Source organism: Suricata suricatta, chromosome X (assembly GCF_006229205.1).
Source record: "Suricata suricatta isolate VVHF042 chromosome X, meerkat_22Aug2017_6uvM2_HiC, whole genome shotgun sequence".
Taxonomy (NCBI): Eukaryota; Metazoa; Chordata; class Mammalia; order Carnivora; family Herpestidae; genus Suricata; species Suricata suricatta.
This window is the reverse complement of record NC_043717.1, coordinates 61,072,700-61,080,950: the sequence shown is the minus strand read 5'-3', so window position 1 is coordinate 61,080,950 and position 8,251 is coordinate 61,072,700.

Here is an 8,251-nt window from a genome sequence, read left to right as displayed (position 1 = left end):
CCCCAGAACTGACTCCTGAACTAGGATTTTGTTTTATGTTTGTTATTTTGTTGTTGATTTGTTGATGCCAAGGTCAATATTCTAATATTCTTCTACTATCTCACTCTCTCTTTGAGGGCATTTTGAGCTCTGAGCTTATCCTCCAAAATTCTGTATATGCCAACCAACTGACAGTCATTACAATGTTGAGGGTATCATCATCAAACAAGTGATGATGGCACAGAACCCAGGGCCAACTTAAGCATAACCCCATTCTTTTTCACTTCTATGATGGATAACTCTTTTTTGTTTCTTTTTTCTTTTTTTTTTTTTTTTTGGTAATAGGTTTGTAGAAGAGGAGTGTGTCTTACAGTATATGTTGCAAAATCACTAGCATTTGGTGAGTACTTATTAACCAAGAACAGTATTCATGGTAATAATACTTCCATAGTAGCCAATAATACTATGGATGATAGTTTATTATTATGACTTGTTGAATACCAACTTTCAAATGAAGGAGAATCCTCACATCAAACAACAGCAACATACATTCACAGTTAAAGTATTTATTTTTTTCTGAATATAATTCATTGTGAAATTGGCTTACATACAACACCCAGTGCTCATCCCAACAAGTGCCCTCCTCAATGTCCATCACCCACTTTTCCCTCTTCCCTACGCCCCCATCAACCCTCAGTTTGTTCTCTGTATTTAAGAATTTCTATGGTTTGCCTTCCTCCCTCTCTGTAACTACTTTTATTCACCTTTCCTTCCTCCATGGCCTTCTGTTAAGTTTCTCAAGATCTACATATGAGTGAAAACGTGGTATCTGTCTTTCTCTGACTGACTTACTTCACTTAGCATAATACCCTCCACTTCCATCCACATTGCTGCAAATGGCATGATTTCATTCTTTCTCATTGCCAAATAGTATTCCATTGTATATATAAAGCACATATTCTTTATACATTCATCAGTTGATTGACACTTAAACTCTTTCCATAATTTGGATTTTGTTGAAAGTGCAAGACATCAAAATTTAAAAACATTGGTGTAATTCTATAGCAGTGGGGGGAGCCTAATACTATATTGCTAAGTAAGAAAAGATAGCACTATATAAAAATTTTTATTTTTTATTATTATTTTTTATGTTTTTTTATATATTTTTGAGAGGCAGAGAGAGACAGCGTGAGCAGGGGAGGGTCAGAGAGAGAGAGAGATACAGAATCTGAAGCAGGCTCCAGGCTCTGAGCTAGCTGTCAGCACAGAGACCGACATGGGGCTCGAACCCACGAACTGTGAGATCATGACCGGAGCTGAGCTGGACACTCAATCGGCTGAGCCACCTAGATGCCCCTAAAACTTTTTATTTTTAAATTATAAATAATAATTACCATATATAAGTTACATATAATTATATATTATTTATATACTTATATTTAATTATAAAATTATATATAATTATATATATTAGAGAGAGAGAAATGAAGGAAAGATAGTCACTGAAATGCAAATAATAATCTCCAGATAGAATTCAGATATTTTTCATTTCTATTTTATATATTTCTTAGGAAACTCATGTCTCGCAATCTTCAGGAGTCACTTATTCCAGTGATAACCAGATGTTTTGAATTCCTATCCCAGGTAACATCAGGTTCTATACTCTTTACCCATCCCCCTACTCCAGAGTAACCTTCTTATCCACGTGTTCATGAATCAGTTCAAGATATGGTCAGTTCTCTCAGTCCCTGGGTTCAACTCTTGCAGCTGCTGCCTTCTTTCAGCACCTCTGCCTGGAATGTAGTCTTCATTCCTCCACTTTCATGCTCCCATATGACCACAAATACAAAGCTACTATATGGTAAGTGACTTCCACTAAATTACTCAGGAGGAGGTAGGCATATTTCCACCAAGCATCTAATAGGAAATGATTTAAAACTAAATACTGACATCTTAAAGAGAATGTTTAGAGCTATCTTGTGCCATAAGACTCAGGTTATCACCATTTTTCCAGGTTTTGCTTCACAAGCCAAAAACTATTCCTTTCCATTTAAATTCTCTTTTCTTAGTTCCTTCAATATTCAGCCTCTTTCTCTATACTGTTCCCTAAAAACACACAAAAATTAAAAAAAAACAAAGTTCTTTTTATTATGGAAAGCAATTTAATTCTCAGTCCCCATCCCAGTCTATGCTCTAGACCAATCTTGCCTTTCACAAAAGGTTACACTTGGGGAATTTGTCTAAATAAAACAGCCAAAAGGAGAGGAAAATGATGGTGGAGTAGGAGGACCCTAGGCTCACCTTGTCCCATGAACACAACTAGATAACTAATAAATTATCCTAAATAACCCCATAAATCAACCTTAAGACTGACATACCAGGAAAAGCTACCTCAAAGAATGCAGGAAGTGCAGAGATATGGGTAAGGGGAGAAACAGATGTGGTTGCTGTGGAAGGGAGCAAGCCATGGTCACAGAGAATGACAAGAGAAGGGAGCATTTGGGAATGCACAAGTAGAATGTTTTCCTGAATCCATTGATTTGGAAAATAAGAAGGGCTGAATTTTGTGAGTTCTTATAATCGGTAGAGCTTAAAACCTGGAGTTTTAAAGGTCAGCAGGCTTGGCAGAGATAGAGCCCTGAGGGCCCTGCTCCAGGAGGGAAGACAGGCAAACAACCCTCAGGCAGATGGAGTAAAATAGCAAATTTAAGAATGTTTGAGGGACGAAGAGGAGAGATTATTCACTCCTCTTGGAGCACATACCACGGAGAAGCAGTGTTCACAGAAAGACATTTCTGGAACACAGGAGCTGGCCAATGCCATTTCCATGCCCTCTCCTTCAACATAAATGCTGAAGTACCACGGCGCCAACACTGACTGGCAACCTTGCATACACCAAGCCCCAATATGCTGCGCTCTAGTGGGACTGCCCTTCTCAGTCACACTTGCTTTAGTCCCAGTGCAGGGGGCCCCTCACCCAGAAGGCCAGCACAATCCTGTCCATACCACATCTCCCAACCATAGACTTTTGTAAGGCCTCAATTGTGGTAGAGGTGGTGTTGTCTCATTTCACAAGCATACCAGAGCACACCTATTAAATTCAGAACATTCAGGCCAGGGACTAAACAGTGCTCACAGCAGGCAAAAAGAGCCTCAGCAGACAAGTGGTCTGAAGAATAGAGTAACCAAAATAAAATAGGAGAGTGAATACAGCACATAATGGAGACAATTTCTGAAGTGTCAGACCCTGGGCATTACATTATCTCTTCATAAGGCCATTGCTTTCAGGAGTCGGATACATGACCAGCTTTTCTAATACAGAGAAGAAGGAAGAGACTGAGACAGAATGTGAAGATGGAGTAATTTATCACAAATGAAAGAACAAGATAAAGCCACAGCCAGAGATCTAAGCAAAAATGATATAAGTAATATACCTGATGGAGAATTTAAAGGAATAACCATCAGGATACTCACTGGGCTTCAGAAAATAATAGAAGACATCAGTAACACCCTTACCACAGAGATAAAATGTTTAAAAAAGCATCAGTCGGAAATGAAGATTGCAATAAATGAGATTGGAAATAGGCTTCATTCAATAAAGAGAAGGCTAAAAGAAGCAGAGAAACAAATTAGTGATGTAGAGAACAAAATAATGGAAAGCAATGAAGCTGAACAAGAGATAACAATAATACAAAACAAGAATAGACTTAGGGAACTCAGTGACTCCGTCAAACATAATAGTATTCATATATTTATAGGAGACCCAGAATAATAAGAAAGAGAAAGGGGGTCAGAAAATTTATTTCAGGAAATAATAGCTGGAAACTTCCTTATTCTGGGAAAGGAACAGACATCTAGATCCAGGAGACACGGAGAAACCCATCAAAATCAACAAAAGCAGGTCAACACCAAGATATATTGTAATTAAATTTGCAAAATATAACAATAAAGAAAAAATGTAAAAACAGCTAGACAAAAAGAAATCCTTAACTTACGAAGGGAAATCCATAGGGCCAGCTGGAGATTAATCAACAGAAACTTTGCAAGCCAGAAGGGAGTGGCATGATATATTCAAAGTGCTGTATGGAAAAAATCTGCAACCAAGAATATTCTACCCAGCAAGGCTACTATTAAGAATAAAAGGAGAGGGGCGTCTGGGTGGCTCAGTCAGTTAAGCATCTGACTTTGGCTCAGGTCATGATCTCAACGGTTTGTGGGTTCGAGGCCCACGTCAGTCTCTGTGCTAGCAGCTAGCTCAGAGCCCGGAGTTTGTCTTCACATTCTGTATCTCCCTCGCTCTCTGACCCTTGACCCTCCCCTGCTCACACTCGCGCTCTCTCTCTCTCTCTCAAAAATAAACAAAACATTAAAAAATAAAAATAAATAAAGAATAGGGGAGAGAAAGATTTTTCCAGACATACAAAAACATAAGTTGGTGACCACTAAACCAGACCTGTAAAAAATATTAAAGGGATTCATTGAGTGAGAAAGAGAGACAAAAGTGACAAAGACAAGAAACGATCAGAGAAAATATCCAGAAACAATGACAAAACAAGTAAAAATAGCAATAAATACATACTTATCAATGATTATTTTCAAACATGGCAGAGAAGTAGGGACACCCAAAGTTCCCTCATCTCTCAAACAAAGCCGTGTTGAAGCTAAGTGACGCTTAATTCTGATTGTGCAGGAGACAAAGAAATAGTCACCTCCAGAGACCCACTGGGACAGCCTGATGAGCCATATGTGCATAATTGCAAACTAGGAGAGAAAATGAACGGAGGGGAGCAATCCCCTTCTGCAGAGAGACAAAGAGAAGAGAAAGCGAGGCTGGGGAAGCATTGACCGCATCTGGACAAAGAAGAACCATGGACCAGGACAGAAAAAGGTCCCTAAGAGGCCTTCTCTGGACTGGAGCTTGGCTGCCCAGATATTGCACCTGGGAAGGAGAGGAGCCAGCTCCGGGCTCAGTGGCTAGGTCAAGGGTGCAGTCTACAGTAGGAGAAAGCAATCCCCTCCCTGGAGTGCTGTAGGACAGGATAAAGCCTGCCTACCTCCACCAGCCAGAGAACACATATTGAGTGGCATGGAGAAGCACTTCCCCAGTACTGGGGGGGCATGGAGTGAGAGTTGGAATCCCAGATTAGCACTAGAGTGACACAAACTGCACCCTCAGCATAGTGAGGATGGCTTGAACAGAGTGGTTTGGGACAACTGGTCCATGGAGAAGAGACTGGGGTGTTGCCATTTTTTCCCTACCACCACCAGTGTGCGGTCTCACGGATCAAACAGGGGGGCCCACAATGTAGATGGGACCTGCCTACACAAAACCACACTCCTCTGCACCTGGTAACCGCATATCTACTGGAGCAGAATTGAAGCTGACTAACCAGATGGCCACTCCTCTAGACCAGCCCTGTTGCATTGCCTGATTTAATTCTCAGACAATTTTTATTATATAGATATATTCGTCCTTTCTTTTCTCCTTCTTATGTCTTTCCTCCTCAAGTCTGGTTACTCTGGATGTTGATTTGGTTTAAACAGACATATTTAATCCATTCTCTTGATACATGTTCCACACCTCCTTCTTTATTCTCCTTTCTCTCTCTCTCTGGATTAAGCCATATAGTTTCCTTGTCTGGTCAATTTTTTTTTCTTTTTCCCTGCCCCTGTCATTTCTCTCTTTGTATGTATGGGATAAGGTCTCTTCCATCAGCAAAATCTCCATCCTGTTGTTTACTTGCAGAAACTTGATGTTTCTGTTTTGTGGGGGGGGGGGGGTGTGCGTTTTTGTTTGTTTGTGTTTCTGTGTTTTTGTTTTCAGTTTCTGTTTTGTTTGTCTGTTTATTTTCCTTTCCAGGGCTACTTCAAGGAACAAATCAAAGTACACCTAGTAGAGGGTTCAAACATCACTACAAGTAGAAAGATAAAAGGAACCAAAGACACAACAACAAAGAGCAAGTAACACTCTCCAAAAACACCTGAAAGGTAAGGTCCTGGACAGTGTAGAGCCCCTCTTTAATACAATAGTGCTCGCAGGTGCAGGATATATAACAAAACTGTGAAACATATAAGGGACAGAAAACTGTCCAAAATGATGAAATGAAAGAATTCTCCTCAAAAAAAATTCCAGGAAGAAATGACAGGTAAGAATGATTCAAAATAGAAATAATATAAGAGAAAAAGAATTTAGAATAAAAGTCATAAGATTAATTGCTGGACATGAAAAAGGCATAGAAGGAAGTTGAAAATCTATTGAGGCAGAGATCAGGAAACTAAAAAATCGCCATGATGAATTTTAAAATACTGTAAATGAGATGCAGTGACAGCAAGAATTGAAGAGGCAGAAGGGAGAACAGGTGAAGTAGAAGATAAAATTATGGAAAGAGATGAGGCAGAGAAAAAAAGAGATTGAAAAAATTCTGGATCATCAGGGGAGAATTAGAGAACTAAGTGATTCAATGGAATGGAACAATATCCATATCACAGGAGATCCAGAAGAAGAGAGAGACAACAAGGCCGAAAGTGTGCTTGAACAAATTATAGCTGAGAACTTCCCCAATCTGGGGAAGGAAACAGTCATTGAAATAAAGGAGGCACAGAGAACTACCTTCAGACATAGCTTGAATCAATCTACTGCATGATATATCATAGTGAAAATGACAAAATACAAAGATAAAGAGAGAATTCTTAAAGCAGCTAGGGATAAATGGGCCTTAACCTACAAAGGTAGACACATAAGGATAGTACCAGACATATCTACTGGAATGTGGCAGGCCAGAAAGAATAGCAAAAAATTTTCAATGTGATGAATAGGAAATATAGGTATCCACAGATTCTTTATGCAGCAAGTCTGTCATTCAGAATAGAAAGAGAGATAAAGGTTTTACCAAAAAGACAAAAGCTGAAGGAAACCATCACCACTAAACCAGCCCTACAAAGGATCTTAAGGGGGACTCTGAGTGTCACAATGAAAACAAAGGACCAGAGACATCACAAGCATGAAACCTACAGATAACACAATGACTCTAAACCCATATCTTTCAATCATAACACTAAATATAAATGGACTAAATGCTCCAATCAAAAGACATAGGGTATCAGAATGGATAAAAGAAAAAAAAAAACACCCATCTATTTGATGTCTACAAGAGACACACGTTAGACCTGAGGACACTTTTAGATGAAAAGTTAGGGGATAGAGAACCCTGTATCATGCTACTGAAATTCAAAAGAAAGCTGGAATACCACTTACATCAGATAAACTAGACATTATTTTTTTATTTTTTTTGCTACTTTATGTTTTTATTTTTTTAATAGTTTATTGTGAAATTGGTTTCCATACAATAGCCAGTGCTCTCCCCATAAGGAGGGCCAAGTGCCCTCCTCCATCACCACCACCTCTTTTACCCCCTCCCCCTTTCCTTTCGTTTTCAGCATTCAATAGTCTCTCAAGTTTTGCATCCCTCTCTCTCCCCAACTCTCTTTCACTCTTCCCCTCCCCCTGGTCCTCAATTAGGTTTCTCCTGTTCTCCTCTTAGACCTATGAGTGCAAACATATGGTTTCTTCCCTTCTCTGCCTGACTAATTTTGCATAGCATGACACCCTCAAGGTCCATCCACTTTCCTAAAATGGCCATATTTCATTCTTTCTCATTGCCATGTAGTACTCCATTGTATATATATACCACATCTTCTTGATCCACTCATCAGGTGGACATTTAGGCTCTTTCCATGTTTCGGCTATTGTTAACATTGCTGCATTGAATATTGAGGTACACGTGCCCTTATGCATCAGCACTTCTGTATACCTTGGATAAATCCATAACAGTGCTATTGCTAGGCCATAGGGGAGTTCTATGGATAGTTTTTTGAGGAACCTCCACACTGTTTTCCAGAGAAGCTGCATCAATTTACATTCCCACCAATAGTGTAGGAGGGTGCCCGTCTCTCCACACTCTCACCAGCATCTATAGCCTCTTGATTTGTTCATTTTAGCCACGCTGACTGGCGTGAGGTGGTATCTCAGTGTGGTTTTGATTTGTGTTTCCCTGATGATGAAAGAGATTGAAGAAGACACCAAGAAATGGAAAAACATTCCCTGTTCATGGATCGGAAGAATAAACATTGTGAAAATGTCATTACTACCCAAAGCAAACTACACATTCAATGCAATCCGCATCAAAATTGCACCAACATTCTTCTCAAAGCTAGAACAAACTATCCTCAAATTCGTATGGAACCACAAAAGACCCCGAATAGGCAAAGTTAT